The sequence below is a fragment of the Schistocerca cancellata genome, chromosome 7 (genome assembly GCF_023864275.1).
Source record: "Schistocerca cancellata isolate TAMUIC-IGC-003103 chromosome 7, iqSchCanc2.1, whole genome shotgun sequence".
Taxonomy (NCBI): Eukaryota; Metazoa; Arthropoda; class Insecta; order Orthoptera; family Acrididae; genus Schistocerca; species Schistocerca cancellata.
This window is the reverse complement of record NC_064632.1, coordinates 608,329,666-608,344,781: the sequence shown is the minus strand read 5'-3', so window position 1 is coordinate 608,344,781 and position 15,116 is coordinate 608,329,666.

The following is a 15,116-nucleotide window of genomic DNA, read 5'->3' as shown; positions in this document are numbered from 1 at the left end:
CAGCTCGTTTCTCGTTATAAAAGAAAATCGTTTCTAAAGCCAAATTTCATATCCCTGTTTGATAGAGAAGTCCTCTATTAGTGTAGACCGATATTCGTTTTAATATCTATTAAAAGGCAGAGTAAAACGTGACAAATAACCAGTAACCTAGCAGTCACAGCACCACCCTGGCCTGTGCAGACAGCTACTATCGTGCAGCAGCACTGCTCAGTCACTACTGGAATACTGGTTATTCTTCGTGTTTTACTGCCCCTGTTAATACGTGCGGATAAAACGAATAACACAGAACTCTAATATAGGACCATTCTATCGCATGGGTACATAATGTTCTGCTTTAAATTTTTTTGTAATAGGAAACGAACTGACAGTTATTATTGGCACTGCTGCACAGCACATAGAACATGTAGCAAGCAGTATTTATTTGGGCTGAGTCCAACTGCAAAAACCAGACTGCAGGTAACTACCAAAATGTCAACGATAATGCACCAGACAACTCTTAGGAATGACACCTAGAATTTATAATGAATCACCTGGAACAATTACATCTTTTACATGAACTAGACTTGGGGTACAGTTATACAGGATGTAGCTCAGGCCACAATTATAAAAGGGTGAGATGGGGAAAGGAGTGGGTACTCAGTATGGGGAAGGATAAAAAGGGTCAGTTAGATTCAATAGGAAGGACAAATGTCAGTACTTCCTGTCTGAGGCAGTTGTTAAATTGGTACAGAAACAGTTACATCCGCTGGTTTCGTCAGGAGGTAAACGACTTGGGATACTGGGTGCCAGAGTACTCGGTTTTCTGCAGTGTAGAGTGGAGTAGAGGGCTATAAAAGCCACTGTCAAGGACAGAAGGAAGAATACATGATAAAGTAATTAAGGAATATTGCCAAAGAGTATACAAAGTAGCGAACAGAGGGCAGAGGCTTGAACACACTTAGAGTTGGATGGAAGATACTGGAATTGATGGCAAAACAAAGATATGATAAGGAAAGAGTAGTTAGAAAGAAGTGCAGATGTCTGTGGTTTGAAAAAAAGCCATTGGGCCATACATAGTTGTATGAGTTTCTGAAGTTCATGGAGTCCAGTAGACCGATTTTTAAGTTGATAGAATAGATGAAATACGAGAGTTGGTTATCCGAAGAGCAGCTGAAATGGATGTCGTGGTGTAGCATGAAAGGATAAGTGGTGGCTACATTGGAAGACAATGTATTCAAACACTTTGCATAACATTGACGTGAGGCTGATTTACCAGGTGGTTATGAATAAACTCTCACTATTTAACACATTGCAACACAGAAACTAATTACCTATCGTGAAACAAACTTGGTAGCATTAATGTGAATGACACGAACAAGAGAAAAATGTAGAATCAATTAAGTTGAAACACTTTTAACGTGCTGCTACAGTACGTCATACCGTGACATATCGTTACCATTACTGATACAAAAGGAGCTCAATATGCCGTCCATCATTGTCCACGAGAGTCTGATGGCGCAGGATTTTATTGTGCTCAGCAGAATGAAACAGGGAAACTGTCGAGTTCAATGCGCCTCTCTCCTGTACGGTAGGGATGACACGCTGGCGAAGCATATCGCACTAACACTGACCAGTCACACTGCACGTCTTCGGTCCTTGAGTGCCGACCTGTTCAAAAAAGAATGAGCCAACCATGAACATAGCTCTGAAGCCACGCCAAACAGTGACAACTTCACCATAAAGAGGAACTTCTTGCGCAGTGACTGGAGATGAAGATCTCTGTATTCGGCAGTTCTGTGTGTTCACCTCAACTGTCAGAGAAAAATGACCTTTGCCTGTCCACAGATGGTTAAGGGCCAGCCCTTGTCAACTTCAGTCCTAGGGAGAAAGTGGAGAGCGAGTTCAACATGTTGTTGCGCAACCAGGTGGTGCAAGCTGCTGTACGATATGCATCTTGCACGGATACCATTTGAAAATGATTTGAAGCACCTTCCATACAGTGGACCACAGGATGTTCAACTGTCATCACACATCATGCGCACTGCCTGACGATCGGGAATTGCTTGCAGTGTTGTCTGCCATAGCAACAGCGATTTCATCATCCACCTGTGGTGCAACCAGGCGTCGGCCTCTGCCCTAAACAATGTCCAGTTCTCCAGCTGATTCAGACTGTTCAGACTTTTTCATCATGCTCTGCACAGCAGATGGAGGAAGAAGATCCTCGCATAATCCTTTCAGCCAGCAATATTCTCAAAGCGCAGCTGCAGCACTACTGTCTTTTTTTTTTTTTTTTTTTTTTTTAATAACAGAGCTTCACCCATAATGCCCTGCTCCTTTTGTTCAAGCCCGTGTTGACACATCAACAAGTGCACTGCGATGGGTCAGGTGTGTGAGACTATGAATCAAGGTGACTGATCACAGCACCTGATGAACATAGTTGTAACTGGACACTGAAATCATGCTTGATGGAAATCATGCACTCCATACTCTGGACATTAATGCTATCAAGTTTGGCATTCCTACAGTAATTAGTTTCCATGTTCTAAAATGTTAAATAGGGAAAGTTTAATTACAACTATCCGGTACAGACTTAAAAGTAGTGGTACTGGCAGCTGTGGGCTCAGACTAGTAATCTGTATGAAGAATAACACCATTGATATAGTCAAAGCTTTTACAGGAAGAAAATAACATTATTTACGATGTCTGCAGATAATCCACTGATGACTCTGAATAGTGCTGCAATTTCATGAGATATCTGTTTAATATCTAATGCTCTAATCGGTGTGCTAAGTTCTGTCTTTGACATGTTGTCCAGGCATTGAATACTAGAAGGAAGAGATGGTGCTTAGGTATTAGTGTATTCATTGACTGTTACCAATAGTGGGGAACCAAAATGATGGTAATCAGAAATTCTAACAATATCCATTGGATGCCACAAAGAGGGATTAATTTTACTTAGACTGCCAGGTAAAGGTTTGTTATTCTAAAGGAATGTCTAGTAGGCAACAGGGCTTTTTCCTGTGAAACAAGGAAAAATTTTCCAATACTTAGTGAAGTTGATGAGTCTGTAGTGTGAGGTTTGGTGTATGCTTGGTACCAGAGCCATCGTTTATTCATATTTAATACGACGGTTAAGTGAAAAGTAAATTGTCATGGCTGGCTCTCCCAAAACTATCAGTAGTTCTGACAGAGTGCAGTCTACTTCCGGTGTCTGGTATCGTCTTAGATTTTTCAGTGCTCTGTCAAATTGTTCACGCAGTATCATATCTCTCATTTAATCTTCATCTACATCCTCTTCCATTTCCATAACATTGCCTTCAAATTCATCTCCCTCGTATAGACTCTCGTATAGACTTACACCTTTCAGTTTCCCTGCTTTGCTTAGGATTGCTTTTCCATTGGAGCTCCTAATATTCATACAGCTGCTTCTCTTTTCTCAAAAGATCTCTTTCATTATCCTGTAGCCGGTATCTAGACATTCCTGCTCAGGCAATTTGAACTTCCTGTCAATGTTATTTTTTCTCTTTCGCCTGCATCATTTGATGTGTTTTATATTTTCTCCTTTAATCTCTTAAATTCAATATCTTCTGCGTTATCTAAGGATTTGGTCTAGGCTTTGCCTGTTTACGTATTTGATCCTTTGCTGCTTTTATTGTTTCACCTCTCAAAGCTATCCATTCGTCTTCTACTGTATTCCTACCCCCTGTTCTAGTCAACTGTTGCCCGATGCTCTAGCTGAAACGTTCAACAACCTACGGTTTTTTCAACTTATCCAGGCCCCATCTGCTTTATTCTCTACCTTTTTGCAAGCTCTTTAGTTTTGATCTGTTTCATAACTAATAAATTGTGGTCAAAAGCCCAAATCTGTCCATAGGAATGTCTTACAATTTAAAATCTGTTATGGAGCTGATGACGTTATATACCTGATAACGTACTTAAACAATATGTCATTTATTTACTCGCAACTGACTTTACTTTCATTAACGCTGAAATGTCGGCTGGCAGTTTTTGCACCAGGTAATGCCCGTCTGCAACGCTCTCTGCGTTTCATCACAACTTTTTTACGAAACAGTCTCGCTGTTGACACTAGTGTCGTCTGCAAGAGCCTCAGCTGGTCTCTGCCAGGTCATTAACACTGTGTGTATAGTGTGCAGCAGGTGTATAACATTTTATTAGGCACGTCGCACGGTAACCATTACTGTGAATTAATAAACACAAGAATACTTAGTAGTTTTCTTTTTTTGTGGGAAAAAAGTCCCACTGTACAATATGGATTCTCCGGTCCAACCAGTTAGTATGCAGTAAACTCTAGACCACGGAATGAAGATAGTGACATCAAAGAGTAATTATTCTCGGACTCGGAGAGTACTCTGGCGATGTATACAATCAACGTTTCAGTGCCCTTCTGGAACTACACGTATCCCTTAACCACTGGCACGAGCGAGTGTTTCGTCTCGACGTTCTCACCAAAAACTGACAGGGCTGGTGAATATGCTGGCGCCTTCTTTAGGATACATAGAGATCATTCTTGCTCTTCGCTTCAAGGATCCTGTAGCAGTTTTTGTAGTGACAACGATGTCCAGCTGATATCCCTTACGAAGTGCCCATAGTAGGACAACATTACAAGGCAGCTTCTCACTTTAAGAACACACCAGTTTTCTGTTGACCAGGACGGACCTCATTATCGTCAGCTACGTGCCTCAAGATTTTTACTCCTTGGGCGATGCAGAGGCACTATATTGGATTCAAGTGAGGACCTGCAACATAGACACGTTTCAGGACAGTTTTCAAGTGGTGTAGATACTCTTCAAATGTCTTCCAGGTAACTAAACCGCGTCATGCACTTGAAACATCGAAGCAGGTTGTTCCTTAAGTGTCCGAAGGTGGATGGCGGTTGCACCTATCAAATGGCATAACTTTGAACTGATGGAGGCCATCATCTGTTATGAAAACAGTCTTTCGTCGGTCAGCCACGTCAACCTCAATCTTTCAGTTACCAATCTGCATATCCATAGTGAAAAAAATGCTTCATTACCCTGACACAATACAAGGTGTCATCAATTTGTATCAAAGAGTATAAACTGTTTTCGGTAATTTTGAAACCACAAGTGGAACCGAGGACTCTCCGACGTCTGAATGAGATCCTCTCACATGGTCTTTTCCACTTCCTTCTTAACTATACATCGTTCAGCTGGAGAGCTGAGCGCCGAGGAATAGCCACCAGCGTTTCAAACTGGATATCTGGTCTGTCTTGTCTCCATTCCAGAATTTAGTGCACTCGAAAATTGACGCAGAAAGTTAGACACTCTACGACATTGTTCTTCCTTCATACCAGGACTTATGTTCTGGTGACTGCATAGTAGTTACCTCGAGTAGCACTGACCTGACCTCCATAGTACAGTCCATCTGTTCCTACGGACATATCCTTAGGGATGGCCTGCAGCTGCTCATGCCAATTTGTAACTCAGAACTCATCTTGTCTTGTGTTGGTTAACATCGTCGCTGGCATATGGATTTCTTTTGCGAGTCTGGGTACGTTTATGCAGTCCACTGGGGCTTCACAGCTTAACTGAGCAGCCAGAGTGTTCTCTAGAATACTGATGACGGAGGAATAAGTGCGTCTTCAATGTTACACAACTAACGAGAGCAATCATTGCTGTGAGAACTTATTGGGATAGCTTTGCCGATCTGGAGCACAAGTATTCCACAGTGCATGTCATGCCAGAAATAAGCCCTATCCAGTTATAACATTATGGCTGCATTCTCGTAAAACAATAAATTCAAAGAGCTATATTATGTTATTATCAGTTATTTGCAGAGCACACGATGCTGTTGACTGGACGTAATTTCCATCTTCAATGTCATCACAATGCCTTTTGAATCTTGGAACACAGTTTTCTTCACTTGGCGATGACAAGCGTTCTGTGTTAGAGAAGATGACGCCCCAGGTTCGACTGATCCCTGGACAGGTTGGTTATCTATGGTAATGTCGATGTGATTTCCTAATATTTCGGCAACTGTTGTCCATAGAGGATTTTCAGCTGTGGTGGCTTCACCTGCATAGATGGTCGCCTCCGTTTGTTTTCTTTATTTTGGCGGTTGGACGAGTAGCTGGGACCTCTCCGTGGCGACAGGGAGTGACTTTTACCTCAACCGGGGAAATCTCATGTGATTCGTCCAGTTACGTCGGCTGTAGTCATCTGCAGTTGCCTGACATGCGTGTAGGCGCCCAGTTATTTGAAATCTTGCTGTGTAATGGTATTCTTTTTATTTTGTTACAGGAGCGTAGGGAATGCCCATGGCGTCCACAACGTACCACTGTGTTCGTTCTTTTGTGCCACAGAGCCTGTTGTATCTTTGTTGTCAAAATCTTAGATGTTCCCTTTTCGTTGCAGCGTGCGTCCAGGATTTGTGACTCCATACCTCAATGTCGGTCTGACTTGGAGAGATATGTGCCAATGATAGCCATACTTCTTCTCGAATTAGCAATGCTACTTTCTCATGACAGGTTTCGACATTCAACGCTGCCACTTCCATCCATCAGGGCTCTTCATTAACAGACGCCATAGACCCCCCCCCCCATCTCTTCTCTTATCATTTTATCTGTTAGGAATGCGAGGGCCTGAAAGACTTCCACGAGTGCCATCGCTACAATATTCAGAAGTTTCAGCATGTTCCAGCATACTCTTTTCTGCTGTATTGCCTCGATTTGCAAGCACCACTTGACGAAGTCCTCTGTTTTGATGACACCCTTCAAAAGGTTTGGTTGGTAGACGTCATCCGCAGCAACTATCGTTAGGTGTGGAACAGTCTTTTTTCATCATTTCACTGTGTGTGACAGCACCTGAGCACTCTGTCTAAGTGGTTACATCATCTGCGCCTCTCGTTGGCTGTGTTCTTCAGTTGTTCTTCAGCTGTGCAGGCTTGATGCTAGTTTTCACAAATTGATTTATTAATTTGCGCCTGAAATTTGTCACTGGTCTTGAGATTTTCTTCATCGTTTTCGAACAGCTTCTGGGCTGTACCATCCAAGTAAAAGTAAGACGCACTGCGAGTGTTATGCTGATCGTTACATTTTGCTACACGGTCAGATCCTTTTAGCCCTTTCATTGGACGTTGGACAGCATCGCCAGAAAACACAGGTCATGACTGACATGCACCTGATTCATTAATGCTTTTGTTTCCATTGATATCTTGAAAATGTAGACCGTAGGCGGAAAGTACAGTACTCTTTGTACTCAGGTTCCTGCCCATGAAGATGATGCCTTTTGTGTAGTCTTAATGGAACCACGACTTCGTCGATGTGTGAGATAACTGACACGCCTACCAGACTGCATCACGCAAAGTGACAGTGTAGTCCCTATCCCACGTAACATCGATGTTGAAAGCAATCATCACTCACTGGAAATGTTTATTCTCCCTTAGTACTCACCATCCTGTACATAAGACTTCACACACAACTCTAATGCCTGTCCAACACTTAACGAATTTTGTTGCCACAACTACTGGAATACAGCCTTGCATGACAATATTCCTCACATCATTTCCGACCTTCACCATACCTTGCCTAGTGCCATGTCCATTCACATATTCACCAAACCCCACCAATTGTCACCACCACCTGCTCCCTGCAAGCGCTTCTCTGTGAGTTTCATTGCTTATGTCGCTCCTTCCTGCAGACACGTGACGAAGACACGCTCATTTGCCACTGACAAATAAAGAGGCACGCCAGAAACTTGCGAGGGTTGACGGAAAAGTAATGCCTGCACCTTCGTAACTCTTTAACAGTTGGCAGCATTGGTATGCGGCAGGTATTGGCTTGTTCCGTAGCCTCTTCTCTACAGCTCCAGTTGGTGGGAAGCCTTAACACTTAACGTTTGTGTTGTTACAGTGTACGCCGGCCGGTGTGGCCGTGCGGTTCTAGGTGCTTCAGTCTGGAACCGCGTGACCGCTACGGTCGCAGGTTCGAATCCTGCCTCAGGCATGGATGTGTGTGATGTGCTTAGGTTAGTTAGGTTTAAGTAGTTGTAAGTTCTAGGGGACTGATGACCTCAGAAGTTAAGTCCTATAGTGCTCAGAGCCATTTGAACCATTTTTGTTACAGTGTAAAGTATGGAACCGTGCCCAGACGGTCGGTCAATGCGATTTGAGTAACGTGAAGTCAATGAATACAATGAATAGTTGACAGCAGAAGGAGATTCATCGGAGAATGAAAGCAATTTATGGTGCTCGTGTGTGTACTGTGCGTCGTTGGGCGAGTAAGTTGAAAGATGTTGAGGTGGGAACATCTGACCTGCGTGACAAACAAAGAGTGACAGTAACCACCGAGTTTCACAACCAAAATGTTGACAGATTAATTCAGGACGATCATCGTATCACTCAGAGAGAAATTACAAGCACATTCGGCATTTCACAAGAACGTGTGGGTCACATTATTGCTTTGCTTGGCTATCGGAAGATCTGTGCGCGATGGGCACCCCGGATGCTGTGCGCGACGGGTACCCCGGACGCTGACTCCCGAAATGAAAGTGCACGGACTTGAAATTTGCAGGAACCCATCTCACGTTATGAGGATGAAACTGACGACTATCTCCATTCAATTGTGACAGGAGACGAAACGTGGGTACACCATTACGACCCGGAGACGAAACGTCAGTCAATGGAATATCGACACAAAGACTCGCCCCAGAAAAAGAAATTCAAAACGCAGCCCTCAGATGGAAAAATCATGGCCACAGTTTTCTGTGACGCAGGTGATGTTATCCATGTTGATTTCCTTGATCGTGAAACAACAATAAATTCAGAGCGTTACATTACAACGTTGCGCACTCTGAAACGACGGCTAACAACGGCCAGAAAAAGAAAGAGAAATGTTTTCCTGCAGCATGACAGTGCCAAACCACACCCTTCACGTGCCACCAAAGCAGAACCTCAGAGACTGAATGTCACCACTGCACGGCATCCTGCACACAGTCCAGATTGAGCACCGTCCGACTTCCATGTGATCCTGATAATGAAATACGATCTGCGGGGACATCATTACGCTTCCGATGATGACGTTGAGAAAACTGTGAGACTATGGTTGCGGAAACAGAGTGTCGACTTCTTCCGTGACGGCTTTAGAAAACTTGTTCATCATTGGCAGAAATGTATCCAATTGGCTGGTGATTATGTGGAAAAGTGAATATTGGTAATTAAAGGTCACATTCTAAGGATTATTTCTCCGTTTGATTTATTAAAATATTACCATCCAAACGCAATTAACGAAGGTGGAGGCATTACTTTTCATTCAACCCTCGTATTAAATATGAATAAACGATGGCACTGGTACCAAGCATACACCAATCCCCACACTACATACTGATAAACTTCACTGAGTATTGGAAAATTTTTCCTTGTTTCACAGGTAAAAACCCTGTTCCCTACTAGACATTCCTTTACAATAACTAACCTTTGCCTGGCAGTCTAGGTAAAATTAATCCCTATTTATGGCATCCAATGGATATTGTTAGTATTTCTGATTACCATCATTTTGGTTCCCCACTATTGGTACCAGTCACGGATGTTCTAATAATTGAAAGTGGTGAACTTGAAAGTGGTGAAAAAACCCAATTCCCGCTTCACTGGTGATTCCAACGTGATCTGTAGGCAAACACATAGTGATGGACTTGATTGGCGGAAATGAGGTGGAACCATGAATGGACTCCCAGATAAGCATTTCTGTTGGTCCATAGCCATCTGCACATGTGGTCTGAACACTGAACGTTTATTCGGTTAGTGTCCATTTTTTCTTCAAGTATGTTTCCTCTGTGTGTGAGAACTTAGCTGTTGCATTATGACAGTTATGGAAGAACTCGAAAAGGCAACAAAAGAGCTCTTAGCATGCAATCAGCTCCTGGAGTGCGAGCTACAGACACAGCCCACATGCATGTATCTGGCCCACCTGGAGCCAGCTCATGAGAATTTACACGCACAAAATAGTACCACACCAACACCGCCAGCCATCACTGGGGTGACTAGTGCAGCATACATGTTGGTTAGGCTGCCCCCTTTTGGTCCCACAAACATTCATGTGGTCTAGCCACGTGGAGGCAGTCTTTCTAAGTAAAAACATCGCTTGCCAACTCGCCGCATTTGGACACACAAAGAAGTGTGGGACACAATCACCATCCTGCCGACGCAGTCCTCACTTAAACGGCTGAAGAGGGGATTAATTCGACGGATTTCGTCATCCAGAGGACAACAGGTGCATCAAATGCTGTGCCAAGAGGCATATGTAGAACCTTGTGCAGTCTAACACGGTCCTGGACTTGCTGTTGCACATTATCTGATTGTGCAGCCTCCCCGCACAGGTGAAAGCGGTAATAGCTGTACAGTCAAATGTACAGGCGGGTGCCATTGCAAACTTGGTCAATCAGGTACACAGTGCACAAGTAATGCTGCTTAATACCACGGCTGCAGCAGCCTACGACATTGTACCCCCACCTCCGAGGAGGCACACGTTCCTGCAGCCACTACCTCGGACTCAAACCTACACCACTTACTGCTGAACTTGGCCACCCAAGTAACAGTGCTTACCGTGCAGGTCGATTCGTTGGTGCACTCGCAGCCAGAGGGTAGCATACATGGCAGCAACAGCAAATCTAGCTACAGCTGACCCAGTTCGTGCAGTCAGCAATGCAGCAACAGCCATTCCAATGGTACCTCGCTGATAGTGGAAGTGCCTTCGAGTCGTTGCTGTTGGTACCCCACCCATTTCAGCAATGAAGCAACCACGTGTTGTTCACCATGTTCTCAACCGAATGCCAACCACGACCGGGCCTAGATGCACCTATCTGCAGTGCAGTATCAAAACATCTGTTCGTAGCAGAATGGGATGCGGATGTGAGATACCTAGTCGACACTGGTTTGGATTTGTCCATTTTCCCTCGGACGATGTTAAGAGATCATAGTAAGTCTGAAACTTGATACCACACAGCGGCAGTCAATTCCGCCATAAGAACATAATGGTACTGATCACCTGAATGTGTAGCTCAGACTGTGCCACACATTCGCGTGGAGGTTTACTGCAGCCAACGTCAGTGACTCCGTTATGGATTTCCTCGGCCACTACGAGCTGCCTGCTGAAATCACAAACGCCCAGCGGATCGACTCCACGACGAGTTTGGAGACAGCAGCACAGTGACAGCAGGCAGTGTTCTTCAGCACGAGGCCTGTGGCGTGCGCCAGACCGCACACAGGTGTCCTGCAGAAATTCCTGAGCTTACTCGCCCATCAGCGGCACTGAGGGAAGTCAAACATACCGCACTCCACCACATTATTACCACTCCCACCCCTCCCACCTCATGCCACCCACGTCATTACGCACTCGATAGGCTTGCAGTAGCAAAGGCTAACTCGGAGGCCGTACTATGACAAGGCATTGTGTGACTCGAGTGGTCGGTGGTGTCCTGCCTTACATTTAATACTAGAAAAGGAAAATTTGTGGCACCCTGTGAAGACTATTACGCACTGAATTCCAGGACGGTCACAGGCAGATACCTGGTGCCGCGCCTGGTAGATTTCAGCTGCGCCTTCGTAGGCTCGACTACATTCAGGAAGGTCTCCAGCATCGGAAGACACAAAAAACAGTGACGGTCATCCCCTTTGGGCTCTTTGAGAGCTTTTACATGACGTGCAGCCTTCAGAATGCCACCCAGGCTTGGTAACGGGTCCTGGACAGCACAGTGCGAGGCTTGGCAGGCTGTGGCATACCTCGACAACATCCTCGTGTTCTCGAAGTTGTCCGAGCTCCACCACAGCCATCTAACGACCGACCGTCTTTCGGCACTGACAGAGCCATATCACGATTCAGTGATTCTGTATAGGGAACATTACAGTCCTGACAGGCAAACTTGCACTTTCGTGAAGGAGTCTGCAAGTCTGCAGCTGACACTGCGTAACACAGACCGTCTTGTTTACGACACTGACTAAACTGTGGTGTAGACCCTACGAGGTACATCTGATGACCTTAGTATTCGGTTAACAGAGTACGTAGCTCACTGAAAGATACGAGTAAATCACGGGCGTATGCAATTTCTACACAACTTCGTACAAACTACTGCTAGAAGGACTTTTCAGTACATCGAAAATGCCATATCGAAGGCAATACAATTTAAATCGTAGGAAGTATACCTTCCCAGGTCTTAAAACTTTGCAGAACCAGCGGAACAGCGGTGAGGATATAGCCCTGACAGCCGACAGATGTTGTTGCTACTGACACAAGAGTTACAGGACAGCAGCATGGTGTTCTTCCTGTTTCTCATGTTGCTGTTTTAGTTATTCCTGGTGCTGTTCGTGCTGCTGCAGTAACAGTGGCTCTTCCCGAAGTTCAAGAAATTTTGGGTATGTGGTACCAGCAGTGAGTTTGATTGCATCACTGAACACACAGTAGGGTAAGCCCTGGTCTCAGCTTCTCTGTCCACCTACAATACAAAAGCGTAAACCATACGTGGAACGAAAGTCTTCATCAGCTACACACTGAATGACTACCAATGGCGAAAACCAGACAGTGCATTAACAAATCAGGGTAGCAGGAGGTGTGGCGATGTGACGATGGGCGCAGAGGATGACCGCCAGTCGGACTGACACACAGCAGCAGCGCCCCACGGCATGCCGGTCCCCCCTCTTGTGGCCGCTGCTAAGCTGAGTCATTGCTGCTGACAGTACTCGATAGGGGTGGGGATACCAAACCCCGAAAGCAATGTAACGTAAGAGAGTGACGGTCTAGCGCAATGACGTAGAAAAGTAGGGGACCATTTTCTTTGTGAGGTGTCAGTTGAGCGGTTTAGCATATGCCTCAGATGCTACAGACCCACAGACGTGGGAAGCTCGCCACAAGGTCGTGAGAATTAAAATAAAACAAGGTTGCAGAATGAATGGATACCACACCTCACACGGATATCTTGAATACGGGATCCGTCAAACTACAAAAGAAAACTAATAGTCACTATAACAATGTGTTTTATTGCCAAAAGACATCATAAATGCTTTATCCACTGCCTCTAGAATACAGACAGTTAATAAGTATACAGGGGATTGCTAATACGTACTATACCCTTGGCACAGGTGCGTGTATACATAAAAAAAATATGAAACTGAGTCACGAATACAGCTGATCAATGCAGAAAAAGTTAATGAGTTAACGAAAGGTCCTGGAAAAGTATAAACAAACACCAATACTCTCGCCTAAGCAAATGGTGGGTGCGACTGGCTGGCACTGATAATTACATCAGCAAAACGAAACCCTCCTGCAGATTAACTGACCTTGCACGCGCTTCTCTTCAATGGCTGAAAGGACGGCCCGTGCTTACCACTAAACATGAGGGGGAGAAGGGGGTGACCGCAGTAGAGGCTGAGAATTCTGTGTTCAGCCAGCCTCTAAGTATGGGACATCTCTCTCTGCAGCTCTGTGACTTCCCAAGAAAAACTGCTCTCTACCGTGACCCGTAGGAAGTGTCTTCTACTGTTTCCTGATGACAAGTCTCCACTTACTTTCCTCCACAAAACCTAGCTGTTTTTCCCAGTGCCTGAATCTTGCCAATCAGTTGCAACACACTTTGTGAGTTACAACCAATAATAATTTAATAAACACGCTAAACAAATTCCCTATTCTCACTAATTTTAACCAGTGTGGTATATTTCGCCTTCGGCAAGGGGAAGAAGGCGCAAAATCTCTGCCACTGTGTAACAGATTTCAATTTGCAGCTAAGGAGAAGACATTCACGTATACATGTGTGGGAACTCTCCCCCGCAAACAAAATAATTACTATGAGACAATCGCAGAACGCCCTACCAAATTCTGAAAAACATTCCAGCGGGCGTCCACCGGGCCTAACAGCTGCACGCACGCTGCATAGCCTTGTGTTCTGTCCGGTGCTTCAGATTTTTATCTCTGCTAAGAAGGAATCCTTTTGCTTCTTGCACAGTGAAGCTTTATGGCGTGCTAGCTGTCCTCACGCCTCACCCGTGCTGCATCGCGCTGGTGGACCGTTCTCCTCTGTGCTTCACCTGCCTGGGGCTGGCATTCACCACAAAACATCTTTACGACTAGCCTCCCGTTCTCCTAAGTGAATACTTCCTTTTGGCAGCCAGCTAAAAGACCCGAGACTGTTGTAATTACAAGGCTGCTTGAGTATACCGAGAGGAAAAAATACATATGATTAAACAGAAAATTGGAAATTTATGATAAGTTCCTGTGGGACCAAACTGCCGAGGTCATCGGTCGCTAGGCTTCCACACTAACTTCAACTGTCTTACACTATGGACGACACACACACCCGTGCCACAGGGAGGACTCGAATCTCCGACGGGGGTAGCTGAGCGGACCGTGGCAAGGCGCCCGAGACCGCGCGGCAATTAATCAGAATAACATTCTTTGTCAATTGTGATTATTGCTAGCAGTTTTCATGCTGTAATAGTGGTTTGACTTCATTTACTCATCAGATATGGTGTTTCCAATACCAAACAGGTTACATGACAGTTTTTGGAAAAATCTACCACGTAACGCTCTGTAAAGTATCTGGGAACATCATGTTGCGGTGATTTAACATGGTGCTATAAGACTGCTCGTTGGCTGTATGCTGGTTCTTTATATATTTTTAATTTATATTGAACCTATGTGACCATCTCCTCGCGTTACCTTAGAGAATTTTACGGGACTTTGCGTCCTGGCTGCTAATATACCAGACCCATAAGAAATGGTGTCTATATTGTGACCCTTATTTGATTAACTTGATAAACAAATTAATTATTTTAGAAATGTGCGCAACGGAAACTGGTGCGAGTTTCTCTAAGATAACACGTTATTGGGTGGCTGAACTCAAAGCCGTCACAATAGCAGCTGGTAGCCTATCTAAAGTCAAATTGCTGATTATTTCTATCTTTCATTAACTTTAGAAGATCGAACTGATAAGGCTTGCCAGGTTTAATTGAACTGAATAAGATACATCCGGTCCATTTCATGAATCAGGTGACTGGGGGAATATTTCTTAATCGAAATGCTGACTCTCATTTAATACATTTATTTTCTACTCTGATGAAAATATTTAGAAGACGACACATCAGAATTTTTCTTTAGTAACAAAACTTGTGTCTGA